The following is a 14,671-nucleotide window of genomic DNA, read 5'->3' as shown; positions in this document are numbered from 1 at the left end:
TCACCCGAGAAACGTGAAAGGAACAGGTATGCGAGTTAGAGGTTGGGTGCTTCAGTAGCTTTTCCCAGTTGTAGATGAGGAATTACAAGTAACTTCACTTCATCTAGAGATACAGTCTGTGGAAAAACACCACTATATTGTATATGTTGCTTTTTCTTTGTACCTTTCAGATATAAATGATTGAACACTACGTGTTCGCTTGCACCAGTGCACTACTGATAGTTACTGCATTATTCTTAAATGAACATGTGCATGATATGGAATGCCAACCACAGCAAGTCTTTCTCCTAAAACAGACCAAAACTGTGAGTGTGAACTTATTTTATATCACAAAGTCGCAATATGGAGCAGCACGATTGCAATGGAGTGTCTGTATTCCGCAAAGTGTTCATGAGCCTTCACCTTTCAGAGGAAGAGGACATCTCAGTAAAACATCAGAAAAACAGAGATGCCTCCAACCATGCAATACGTTCATCCCTTTTCCTTCACCAAGCCGTCTCCTCCATCGGTTAAAGCTTCTTTAAGGATCCATTTTCCCTCCCCCATCAGTGACCCCCCTTCCAAAGGGGAGGGAGAACCATCTAATATGCTTTCACCTCTGCTGTTTCTCCAGTTCTCCCCCTCTCGAAGAAAGACTGGCTGCTTGCCTCTTTTTCCGCTAAGAAAGGAAACGTCCTCTTTCACTCGGAACAGGCCGGCTAATAAGGCTGTTAAAGAAAATGCAAGAGTGCTCTGTCAATGGAGCTGTCTATCTGTGTTTTCTCAGTCTTTCTTTCTTTCTCACCCGCTTTTTTCCCCCCTTTATCCCCCTCTATTTTCTCACCCTTGCTTGCTCAGTAAGACCATCTGAGGCTCCCTAGAAAAGGTGACAGTTCGGGTTGGAATTGGAAAGCAGGCAGAGTGAATAGAGGGGAGTCACAGGTTTAGAGGAGAGCAATAAGAAAGAGATGGGTCCTTTTTTTTGTCCCCCATCGCCTGTCCAAACCTGATTTACGCAGCACTCATGCTAGTTTTCTCAGAGTTGGACAGGACGGAAGTTCTGCAGGGGGGCCATGAAGACATGCAGAGAAGAGAACAGAGCCAGGTCACATCTCTTTCAAAGGACTATTGTCGTCCTCACTCGTTCTTCTCTTCTCTCATTTTCTTTTCGTAAAGGAGTCTTTCTTTAAAAACAAGTCTAAAGGATGAGAAATGTGACAATTATTTTTAGTAACGTGTGAGTATATTATCACGTGAGTTAATCCTATGTCTGCTTTTTCACCACATTTTCGATGTGTTTTTCTGGAGTAAAGGTGAACTAGTGTAGGTTCAGTAATCACTGTGGAACTATAGACGAAATATGTTCTGTCTTCAAACTGTTATAAAAATCGCAGCAAAATGTTTGATGTGATAAATGTGGGAAATTCATTTATATCATAACAAATCAAATCATCACGTATCTTGTACAGTTTGTTTAGTGATCAGAACAGCCTGTATGACCCTCATAACCACCTGCTATTCACTGTAAAGAAATGAACACAAAACATTTGAGCACATCTGTCATTTTTATCCAATTTATTTATTAACATTACAATTCCTTAATAATTTACGTAACGTATTCACGCAATACAATACAATATTCCATAATACAATCTATCTAGCTCTATAAGAGAAGCTCTCACACGTCACATGAAGTGTAAAAGTTTTGCTCAAAGTACCCAAACATGCAAATTTGGATTTGCTCGGAGCAAATGACTTTCATAACCAGTGAAGCTCCACTGAACTCTCTCTCTCTAATTTGGCATATTTGCAATCAGTTATTTATTTATTTAATTAATTATTTAATTGAAAATTAATTAAATAACTGAATTAAATTGTAGTCAGAAATGTAGTGTAATTTTTAAAAAAAATCTGAGATATTGCTAGGAAATTTAGCTCCTAGCTAGCATAACCTCCTAGCTAGCATAACCTAGCTAGCAAAAGCACCTTTTCAGCTGTTGGTGACTCTCAAAAGTACAGAAATAAAAAAACACTATACACTTATCTTATACTATACAGGACAATACAGATTAGATAAGATTATGTATTACCAAATAAATCAGTCACTGATGCTCATATTCTTAATCTATTTTTACAATTTCTTACAGGTAAAATTTGATATATTCTTTTTGTGAAAGAATGAATTCTGCATTCAATGTTTTACTTTTTTTATTGTAATGTTTACAATGTTCGGAAATGAAAATTATATCGTTGTTTACAATATTTGATCTGGTGAAAAAAAATTTTTTTTCACTATTTAAAGAATACAATAAAAAAAAAAAATAAATAAAAAACACTGCTGCCTGTAAATTACTGTAAAATTACAAGCTAAATATTGACAGTGCAGTATATCATCATGTACAGTGTAGCGAACAGTAACTACTGTAACTGGGAAAAAAAAAATCTGTGGGATTAAAAATAAAAAAATAAATAATGATATAAATATGAATATAAATAAATTATACGATAAAATATAGAATTTATTTTTAATTATATAATTCATATAAAATAAAATGATATATATATATTTTTCATTTATTATTAATTAAATAAATAAATGATAATTTGCAAGACTTTTCTTTTTACTAACTATTAGTTTTTAACAAAGGCTGATTTATTTGCAGGGTATTATTTCATTCCCACTGAAGTGACTGAGGGAGGCCCAAAACCAGAACACCATTTGTCTTCAGTCTGTCTCCTGACAGGACTTTTGATTTATAGCTGCCATTTGTTAAGTCGGTTATACAGTAAAAACAACACCTCCTGAAGTGCTGATCAAATCCTGTTTATTTTAGAGGTTAGTGACAAAATACAAGAATTTATTTCAGCTTCCCGGTAAAATATTTCTGAAACCAAATTCAGGAAACGGCAGAATGGAGACAGTTCCTAATGCACACGAAGGGTTTTCTCTCCAGGGTATTAAGGGGGTATTAAGGGTGCGTACGGGTGGCAGAACAAACCGAGGAAACTGTGGTGAAATGAACTATCCCATTGATAGAATGGGCCTTGTTAAGGGAAGTGGTATTTTCCAATTTTTTACTGGTAGCATTAGTGGTTGAGAAGGTTCCAATCGAGTATTCTACTGCATGTGGTTCATTTTACCACTTTGAAAAGAAAAAGACTGTGGAAACGTTTTTCAGAGATGGGTTTTGAATACATTTATTTTAAAAGAAAGTTTGGAAAAACATTAAATCCTGTTATAGTCTCACAAATGCATTTGTATGTTATAATACAGATACATAATAAAGTACAATGTTGTAGCTGAAAAACAACTAGTATGTGTAAACATGTGTAAGTAATGTACATGTATAATAAGATAAAATACACTATATGAAAAAAGAAGTATTGGGACATCAGACTTTTCCAGCCATAAGTGTTTTTTCTCCAAACTGTTAACACAAAGTCGGAGACACACAATTGTATCCGACATCTTTGGATGCAGAAGCATGATTTTTTTTCTTCACTCGACCTAGGAGACCCAAACCTGTTCCAGCATGGTAATGTGTCTGTGCACAAAGCCAACTCCATGAAGATCTGCTTTCCATGAGCTGGAATGGAAGATCTCCTGCTATAGAGCGCTGACCTAAATTAGTCTAATAAAATAAATGGAATTTAATAGAAACTGTAATGGTGTATGTAGGGTATCTACTGGTAATTTGTTCTATTGTTCTATTAAAATGTTATGTCTAGTGGGACCATTAGGATGTCATTAAGCATCCAGATTCCAGACAAAACATAATGGAAACAAAAATAAAGAAATACACATGTATGAAAAACAAATGTCATAACTGCATTAATTTAAAACGAATTGTTAAACATGTTCTTGCATAAGTTTATTGTGGGTCGCTTTGGACTTTACCACTTACCCACTGAAGCTTTCCTACTTAATAAAAGCATTTTTTCCCCATTCCCATAAGCACAAGTGAACCATTGTGCTACTAAGCAATGCTTTATTTCACTGTAGAAATATAAGAACGCTTTGTTTAGCTAAAATATGGACACGTCTTTCTTGCCTTGGCAGTGAACGTGACTCTTTGGCATTAAAGCTGAAAATTGCTGCCAACTATGTCACACGCCCACCTTCTGTTGTGCTCGAAACATCAGGTACTAATGTTACAATATGATTCTGATGATTGACCTTCTGATGAGGCCTGTAGAAGGAAGTACTAGAGGTAGGACGTTTCCGGTAGGCAAGTTATGTATGACCCTGCGATTTCAAAATTATGAAAAAAGAAGTAAAAATTCAATGTTGAAATAATTTTCTTCAATATTTTGACGCTTGTGGCAAAAAAATGCTACAAAGGAATGTCAAATGTTTGTAAGGCCATGGGTGAAAAGACTATTAAGCATATAATAGGAAACTGGAGCCATACAGTGACATGATCAGGGTGTTATTGTAGGGCTGGAAAGACCAGTGCTTCTGCTTTGTTTTTGGTCAGTAAACCTGTTAACTGTACAACACATTTAAGGCAAGTCACATAAAACAAACGAAGCATGTTAACAGATCAGGATGAGTTCCTGGAATTTTACGCTTTATGGTTCGAAAGTATTTGTTACAAGATACAAAATCAAGTTTATTTTAAGTTTATGCGCTTTTCACAATGAACATTGCTTTAAAACAGATTTACAGAATGTGTATTCATAAAGACATAAAAAAAAAAAATAATAAAAAAAAACTCCCAAGAAACCAAAAAAAAAAAACAATAGGAAATCTGAGAATTTTTAATGGATGACATTTTTATAACTGGAATTGTATTGGGTTTAATGGAAACTGTAACGGTGCATGTAGCATCTCTCTACTGGTATCACATGTCCAGTATCTACATCAGTAGAGAGCATTAGGATGTCATCAAGCATCCAGATTAAAAACTGTATTTCTTTAACATCTTGATGTTAAAACCTGACTTTTGCAACAATCATTCGTAGCTAATAGCATTCTTTATTTTTGATCCGTCTAAATTTCCGACTTCCTGAATCTCCCAAGGGATTCTTGTCTGTTAACAGATTTTTGCCAGGTTATAATTAAAACATCAGAAGCGGATAAGTCACATCCTGTGCCGAATACGAAACAAATGTGAACTGGTTTGTGTGTGTGTGTGTGTGTGTGTGTGTGTGTGTGTGTGTGTGTGTGTGTACAACACACATGCCTCAGGCTCTAATATGAACCATAAAGGGATTGTGGACGTACTGTATGTTGTGAGGAAGTGGAGGCAGTGTTTCAGTGCTATTTTCAGCCACAGTCGATGAGATAGAGTTTTACTCTTACAGAACCAAAAAGTGTTCCGTTATATAATAAATATCATAAATATCATAATATTTTATACAGCAATATATAAATATATCGATCATGTACAGTATATTATAATCGATCTATGCATCATTGTTAGTAAGAATCATGTTATAATAATGGGTACAAGTGTGTTGTGGAAAACATAGTCCCAGTCCATAATCCTGAAAATAATCGTTTTTATTATAACTCCGTCCAAACAAATGAAGCAGAATTCAGTCTACAAGTGCTATAGTTTGTTTACAAACCGAAAGACAATGACGCTAAGGCCAGGTTTTTCTCAGTACAACGACACATACAGGTAAAAACCTAATATTCCAGCACATACCACATGTAGTATTCACTAGTAATCAGGAACCTGGTGCTATTTGAGGCGTGACCAAAGATTCAGGCCAATGAGTCATTGTGACTTAAACAAGCCATAAATGTCAACTGAGAATGATTGGTTTTGTAATGAAGATGTTTTTAACTTCATTGGTTCTTCCAGCGTCATGAACACTCCCCAGACTCCCTTTCTTGAGTACTTCACAGGTATGAGGCGGGGGTGCGGGGGTGTGGGGGTGTGGTTGCCACCATTGTCATTAAATGTTTGAGCCCCAGGCGTCAAAACTGCTCGAAATATTTTTTACTTCGAAGGATGTAAACAAAGTGATGGATTTTTTTTTTTAGACCTCGACAAGAAGATAAACTTAAAAATGTAAAGATAGTGTATTAAATTTAGAGAGATTTGGACAATATTATGATAGATAGATAGATAGATAGATAGATAGATAGATAGATAGATAGATAGATAGATAGATAGATAGATAGATAGATAGATAGATAGATAGATAGATAGATAGATAGATAGATAGATTCAAATTTACACTATATGTACAATGTGCAAAAGTTAAACACAGTGAATTTAGTGATGGTATACACATATATGTTTGGTGTGAATTTACAGTTATATACACTTATAATTAAACAGAAATAAAAGAGAAAAACACTGATTTTTGTATAATTAAATTGGACAGTGCAGGCAGCGTTCATGCATATAGACTGGATGTCAGACCATAAAAATACAGCAGTCATGTCAATTCAAGTGGGTTTTTATAGATGTTCCTTTATACAGTTTATAAATGTCATCTCTCCTGGACCCTGACAGCACACAGGACCACAGGAAAGGAAAGTGCAAGAGAGACGAGTAGAAACAACGGTTTTTACAGAAAAGGAATATATAGAGCACAGGTTTTTCTATTGAGGAAATGACTGAAGAGTTTATCAGCAGTAAGAATAACAGGAAGATGAGCTTTAGAACTATAAAGTGTCTGCTGCAGCTCTGTAAAGTGCAGGTGTGCAGTGTTTTTCAGTCACACTGGGTTTGGTGTTTGAGGAGCTCAGGTGAGATTTGGAAGGCAGCAGGGTGTTGAGTAATCTGACTGCCTCGGGGAAGAAACTGTTGTGGAGTCTGTTGGTGGCACGATGATTCTTTACTGTTTACCAGATGACATGAAGTTTAATTCGTATATTTGTATAAACCTTTTATTAGTGGACATGGTTACAGAATTAAATAGATTTAGATTTTGCTACATTCATGAATTGGTCTCTATAAGTGAGCGATCAAGTGGTGACGGGGGTGAGGGAAAAACTCCTTGAGATGATATGAGGATAAAACCTTAAGAGGAACCAGACTCAAAAGGGATTCCATTCTTATCTGGGTGACAACAAATATCTATTCGTTATCACTGATGGACACTAAAGTCAAAAAGTATTCGTCACAATTACAGATGTGCTCTGTGTACATCTGTTATTTTAATCATCCATGAATAAAAGATTTGATGTGGAATTTGTCATCTAAGTGGTGAGACTGGTTTCATTTGATTGTTCACTTGACTAAAAGACACAGTGGTTTGTGAAATTGATGAACAGTGAGAGATCGGTGAGTAATAAATGTAATACGACAACACGGAAAATTACACATTTCTCCACAAGATTTCTCCAATGTGCTTCACTCACCATTGCCCGCATAGATATGATGAAACAAATAGGGAAAACAGTGTTTATCAATATTCACACATCAATATTGGTTCTGGTTAATAGCTGGAGTATGTGAGGGATGTGCTGATTGTGCTGTGTTGAATGAGTCAGACATTAGTGCTGACAGTGTGGACCCACGTGTCTGTTTTATCACCAACAAAGTTAAACATTTTCCAGCAAAGTTGTTTCCTATTTTTTTTACATTTCCAAAATAATACACTGAACATGTTTGAGCACTAATTTAAAACAAATCACACTTCATTTTACTCTACAGGAGCCCAGTAATGTGGCATAACACACACACACACACACACACACACACACACACACACACACACACACACACACACACACACACCTCTTACTGTATACATCTTTTCCCAACAAGAAGCATTAACAGAATTCTCAGTGCAAACTTCTAAAACTCTCTTATGCTCTACTTCGCCTTCAACAGCCCCAACAATTGGGGGGAACAAACTGAAATCTCCACATCACCTCTAAAACGTTCCTCTCCATCTCCGGCTTCAGCAGCTACATATGCAAGGACTGTTTAATGGAATTCAAAGGCCTGTATGAGAACATCAGCACTCCAGAGACACATTTTCACTTTTTTTTTTTCTCTTTAACGTCTGAGGTGAATCAGGCAGGGACGAGACGACTCGCTTGGAGAGAGACAGAGAGAGACAGAGAGAGAGAGAGAGAGAGAGAGAGAGAGAGAGAGAGAGAGAGAGAGAGAGAGAGAGAGAGCTGGTATATGTCTATTACATGAGCAGGAGGATCACAACACATCTGAGAAATGTTATATGGGAGAAGTGAACGTGTTGTCAGGCCACCCGGTTTCACACGAATCAGTGAGACTCTGAAACTGCTTTGATCAAAGAAAGTTGTTTTATTGTTCCACATTTTAAACCCGATGACTTTGATCATGCTGCATAAAAAAAGACAAAGAAAATAGTTTGATGTAATTTAAATGACAGTGTTCAACTTCTAATATTTTAATGTACTTGTACACACAAAAGTCTTATTTTTAAATCATCAGAACGGCCCAGAATGACTACAATGGTATTATTATAGAGCAATAGTTCTATTCTGTTACTCTTCATCTCCGAACACAAGTGGATGCCAGGATTACAGCTTTAAATGGAATTGGTCCATAAACAATATTAAAGAAACAATGTTCGGTTAACTACACAAACCTCTGCTTGGAAGGTACGCTGTGATGTGTAACGCATTAATATGATTTCTCCACAGGTTCTGGCTCGCATCATTTGCACCAAATAGTTTCCTTCAAATCTGTAAAAATGGAAGATACTTTTAGTTTGATTGAATCTCTGGCATTGAATTTGCACCAAAAAAATTAATTTCCAACTTATCACATGTCAAAATCACACACACACACACACACACACACACACACACACACACACACACACACACACACACACACACACACACACACACACACAGGAAACCTCGAAGCACGAGAAGAACATGCAAACTCCGTGCTAAAGCTTTAAATCATGGAGGTCAATAAATGTACCGTGTTACTGATATAAATACAGTTATATATTACAGCATGAGAGTTGCACATCAATCTGTTTAAAAGGTCTGTATAAAGGTTTTATGAATGAAGGTTTTGACTGAATTCATTTTACTGACAATACCTCCATAGAAAAAGACTATTCTCCAGGTGATTGGTTGTTACTGAGAGTCTGTAACTGTGCAGCTGAGAGTTTTGAGACGATACGAGCCGATCGTTTAAGGTTAAATATGCAGAATGAAGTAGGTAAAGTTCTCCTGTAGACGTCTTGTTTGTCTTTGTGTCCTGTTGTGTATCATGAGTAAGATATTGAAAGCAGACATGCTTGTCAAAGATGTTATTGTAAAAATAAAAGGAATGTTTGGATACAGCGTGCTTCAAGAAAGAATAAAAAAAGAAAGTCAACACTAAATGAGATGATTACCACTGAGGAGAGAAAGAAAAGAAATCTACACGTGTATTACTTCAGTGTCACCTGAGTGTTTACACGTCTGTATTTACAATCAAGTCCCAGTTAAATAAGACAGAAGTGCCAAAATTTTAAGTGTGTTTGTGTGTGTGTGTGTGTGTTTGTGTGTGTGTGTGTGTGTGTGTGTGTGTGTGTGTGTGTGTGTGTGTGTGTGTGTGTGTGTGTGTGTGTGTGTGTGTGTGATTTCTCTCTGTAACAAGAAAGAAATGGGGTTAAATGTTTTGACCGTGACTGAAACTATAAAGCTTTACAAGGAGAAGAAATGTGGTTGAGAAGGTGTAACCCGAGCTCAGTGACCTTGACCCAAGGTGGCCTAGACTGTTTCTGCACTTCATCTCCTCGTTACTCACACAGTTGGAGCATCTCACCGAGGAGCCACAAGCCTGAAGTTAATTTATAGCCGGTTATGAAAAATTGGATTTTGTTACATGTTCTAGTCACCTCTCAGGATAAATAATGTATAATTGTGTGTCGAGACTCGAAAACATCACTTTAGTTCATTAGTGTTTTCTGTTTCTATTGTTATGAATCATTTTCATTACATTCGTGTAAAGTACATTTCAAATACTATCATCAGGTACCTGTATTAATGTATTAATTACTGTAATGTATTACAGATTCCCTCTACCCAGACCAGCCTGACACAGACACACACACACACACACACACACACACACACACACACACACACACACACACACCAACTATACTGAAGGTTATAATTAAAATAAATAAAGAATAGAGTGGAATAGAGGAAAAACTCCAGACTTTTTATGTCTGGAATCGCAGGCACCTTTTTAAAAAACTCCTTATAACCTGAAGAATACTTCACAAACCTTCTCATAATAATGTCTGTTAGCTGAAAATAAACAAGTTCAGACTCCTCGAGGATAAAACATCCCAGAAATCTGAACAGAGAAACTCCAGCTTTTTACCTTCAGGAGTTCAATATAGTAGGTTAGAAAGGATTAGAATAAATGATCAACATGGTCCTGCTGTTTAGTGAAATCAATAAGAGCTCTTGGTAATATCTTATTATTTTTTTGTGTGTGTCTGTACAGAAATCATTCATTTATTCATTTATTAATTAATAAGTCACTGCACTTGCTTATCCCTTGGTGCAAATACTCTCACTCATACTTTAAAAACTTCCAAGGTACCCAATTTCACATTTCTGGGAGGTTGGAGGAAACCAGAGAACCCAGAGGAAACCCTTTGAAGCTCACAATCAAAGCTTAAAGTGGAGAAGCAATAAGACGGCTATCATGCTGCACCACTACGCTGCCTTTCTGGAAATAAAAAATAAGAGAATGTAAAAAATCCAAACTACTCCAGCCAACCACAGAGACGCACATTTTTCTCTGAAGCACTGACAGATGTGTAAGATGTCAGGAACAACTCACTTCAATTGACCAGGAGAGGCGACGTGCTCACAAGGGATTTCTCCACATGTGTTCACTCCATATAATATCTGGTAACCTGGACTTGTTACCACTGCTAACAAAAGGCGCCTAAGTGAGTCGACTGGCATGTTGCGACACGCGAACGAGAGAGAGAGAGAGAGAGAGAGAGAGAGAGAGAGAGAGGGAGGGAAAAAAGAAGTCTGACAGATTAAGTCCTGTAGCTTCATCCTGCACTTTACACTCTGCCTGCCATGTTACATTCTTACACAATTATTACGTCTTTCTTTTGGGTCATTTTTTATTATTTTAATGTTTTACTACACCACAGTCACTGAACATGTCTTATAACTTCATCAGTGAAATTATTTTAAGTTTTTAGATCTAAAAAACAAATCGTCTTAAAAACATCTGTCATTAAAGTATAAACACAGAGAAGTGATGGGTGTTTTTAGAAGGAAGGTGGAACCACACAGCACACACACATTCATCAGTTATTACCTGCCAAACTTGTTGGACTAATAGAAGACAATCCTTTGAAGAGTCTGTTGACTCACGAGCTGTGGACTCTTCAACTCTTCGTATTGTCAGCGATAAAGTGGAAGTGGAAGCTCAGTGGTGCAGAGATCAGACTTCTAATCACAAAACTACCAAGCTTTCACTGCTGGAACCTTGGACAAGTCTCTCAACCTTCAACTACTAAATTATATAAACCGATCAGGTATAACATTATGGCATTATGACATATGGCATATCTAGAAATCTGGATCAGAGCATCTCCAAAACTGCAGCTCTTGTGAGATGTTTCTGGTCTGCAGTGGTCAGAATCTATCAAAAGCTCTCCAAGGAAGGAACAGTGGTGAACCGGCGGCCGAGGCTCATTGATGCACGTGGGGAGCGAAGGCTGGTCCGTGTGGTTCCGATCCAACAGACGAGCTTCTGTAGCTCAAACTGCTGAAGAACTTCATGCTGTTAATTATCAGCAAAAGATTATTCCTGATTGGCGTAAATGAGATAAATGTAAATAGTGCTGGATTTGTGCATCTGTGAAATGACGTAAATGTTAAGTGAACTTTTATCCAGAGCACAGAAGAGCCAGTTCATCACTAGGTCCAGGATTAACAGTACCTCCTGAAATTAATGATATAAACAACGATATAATCCAGATAAGTGCTAGGTGAAGAGTTAAGACACCTTCTTATCTTTTAATCCTAAAATAATTCTATCAAAAGTGAAAGTTTGTTTGCAGTCAATTAATGTGAATAAAAAATGATGTCCTACAGGTAAGAAAATAGAAAAATAAAGCTGATGGAGACGAACGTTGATGAAAGAGATAAATCTGAAAACACAGACCTATTAATCATACATGAATTGATTTAACAGATTTTCTGACATATGGTCTGATTGACCTGAGGAATGTGGATGAAGTGGATTTCGATTGTTCCACAAACCTCCATGTCTTCATTTGGAGAATAATTCACACAATAATGCAGGAATGTTCATATTTGTGCTATCAGAAGTGTGAGTCTTGGTTATGAACAATGGAGGCACAGTGGATTTGGCATGTTCTCTACGTGTCTATGAATGAGTGTGTGAATGAGAGAGTGTGTGTGTTTCTCTACAATGTATAATGGAGGGATATCCCATCCAGGGTGCATTCCCACCTCACACCCAGTCCAGTGTTCCTGGGATAGACTTCAGATCCACCATGACTTGAACTGAAGGTGAACCTGTAATGGAGGAAATGGACTGGGACTGGAAGGTTGTGAGTTCCCAGCACCACTAATCTGCCACTGCTGGCTGCTTGAGCAGGACCTTCAATTGCTTAAGTGTATAAATGAGATAGCTGTCAGTCTTTCTGGATAACAGCATCTGCCAAATACCCTAAATGCAGACGTATAAATGATTTACTATAATATACTTTCTTTCGGCTTCTCCCGTTAGGGGGCGCCACAGCGGATCCTCCACACGTTTGATTTTGGCACGTTTTTTACGCTGGATGCCCTTCCTAACGCAACCCTCCCCAATTTATCCGGGCTTGGGACCGGCACTGAGAGTGGCTGGGGATGGTTCCCTGACCAGGGATCGAACCCGGGTCGCAGCGGTGAGAGCGCTGCATCTTAACCACTAGACCACCAGGGGACCTAAATGATTTACTATAATAACTGTGAATAAATAATTGCACCTCCTCACCATTCTGACGTTTGTGTTTGAATAATATAATTAAGACCTCTAGAAAGACAGACAAAATACCAGTGCTTGATATTAATTTCACAGATTCTGTGTCTGTTTACATACAAAAAATATAAAGAAACGGATGGTGCTTTGTGCAAGTGTAATCCAATAACCAGACATTTTTCTCTTTATTGAAAATCATTACAAACAGACATTCTGGGGCCATGTGAGCAAGAACTTCTCCTCTGGGAATCCATGCCCTTAGACCTCCTCTAATAAAGGCAGAACCCCATATCTATAAATCTCTAGTAATGCCGTTTGCTCGTAATATTTCACCCGAGCATTCACAACACAACACAACACAACACAAAACAACACAACACATATGAAGTCTTATGAGGCTTATTAGAGTATTCTGAAATAATGCTAATGATTACAATGGATTGAAAAAAAAAGGGTTTAATGTTTAAAGAAAACCATTTGTTTCTCGTGCACATTGTCCCGTACAAAGGTCTTCGAATGGCGCAGGGGAAAACGCAGGCTAATATCATCACCATGTCGCAAATTCTCTTAAATATTAAACCCCAGCAAATGAACAGGTTCAGTGAGTTCTGAAGTGTTTAACGCATTATGTTTTTATACCAATTAAGTGTGTTAAACGCGTCATACGTGTGATGAGGTAATGAGAGCTAAAGAGCTCAGTAATGAAGCCTGGCACGTGTACACACACACCCATAGATGCACGCAAACACATACACACACATACACACACACACACACACACACACACACACACACACACACACACACACACACACACACACACACACACTTTTTTTTCCATTTTCACAGCATGTGCCAATGTGCCAAAATAATTTAGTGACATCACACAACTGGCCACAACAGTGATTCACCATCAGCATACCAAAGTGTGTGTGTGTGTGTGTGTGTGTGTGTGTGTGTGTGTGTGTGTGTGTGCACCATCACACCCGCATTTCCTTGCTAAACATCACATCCCTGATTTATTCCCCTTTCACTGTGACAATAAGCTTCACTCTTCTGGAAAGGCTTCCACTCAGTTTTGTGGTGTGCCTGTGAGGACTTGCACATTTACTCACAGGAGCATTAGTGAGTTCCAGAACTGAAGCTGTGTGAGGAGGCCTCCTAAAAGAAGGAAAGCCATAAATTAAAGGAGGTGTGAAAGTTTAGCCTGCTCCTCCCTCGCTCCTTATTTTACACAGCAAACTGTGTTTGTTTAAGGCCCAGTTCGTCACGCTACAATTTGCGAAAGCATCCTGTTTGTTTTCCATTAGAGCAAAGATATGAAACAATAAAGTGGTTCCTGGGAGCCACGATAGTTCTCGCAGTGTTTAGGTAACTGTTAGGAACAAAGTGCATTGGCTGAAGATTAGGTGTTCAAATGGCCAAGCACTTTCATCATCACGCAGCATGTATCTGTGTACACGGTACACATCGAGCAGGACAAGTAAACCGTAAACCGTCAGGCAGGAACGATAAAAAGCCAGTAACCTCTAAACTAGAGGACACATGTTTTGTGTGTGTGTGTGTGTGTGTGTGTGTGTGTGTGTGTGTGTGTGTGTGTGTGTGTGTGTGTGTGTGTGTGTGTGTATGCGTGTTGTTCCATCTGTGTGCCGGTTTGGTTGGTCAGTAGGTGGAGAGCCCCTGCAGTTTGTAGGTCTGTTAGTATTTTTTGGGCCATGTGTGTGTGTGTGTGTGTGTGTGTGTGTGTGTGTGTGTGTGTG

The sequence above is a fragment of the Silurus aristotelis genome (assembly GCF_946808225.1).
Source record: "Silurus aristotelis genome assembly, chromosome: 4".
NCBI classification, from domain to species: domain Eukaryota; kingdom Metazoa; phylum Chordata; class Actinopteri; order Siluriformes; family Siluridae; genus Silurus; species Silurus aristotelis.
Note: the sequence above shows the minus strand (reverse complement) of the source record.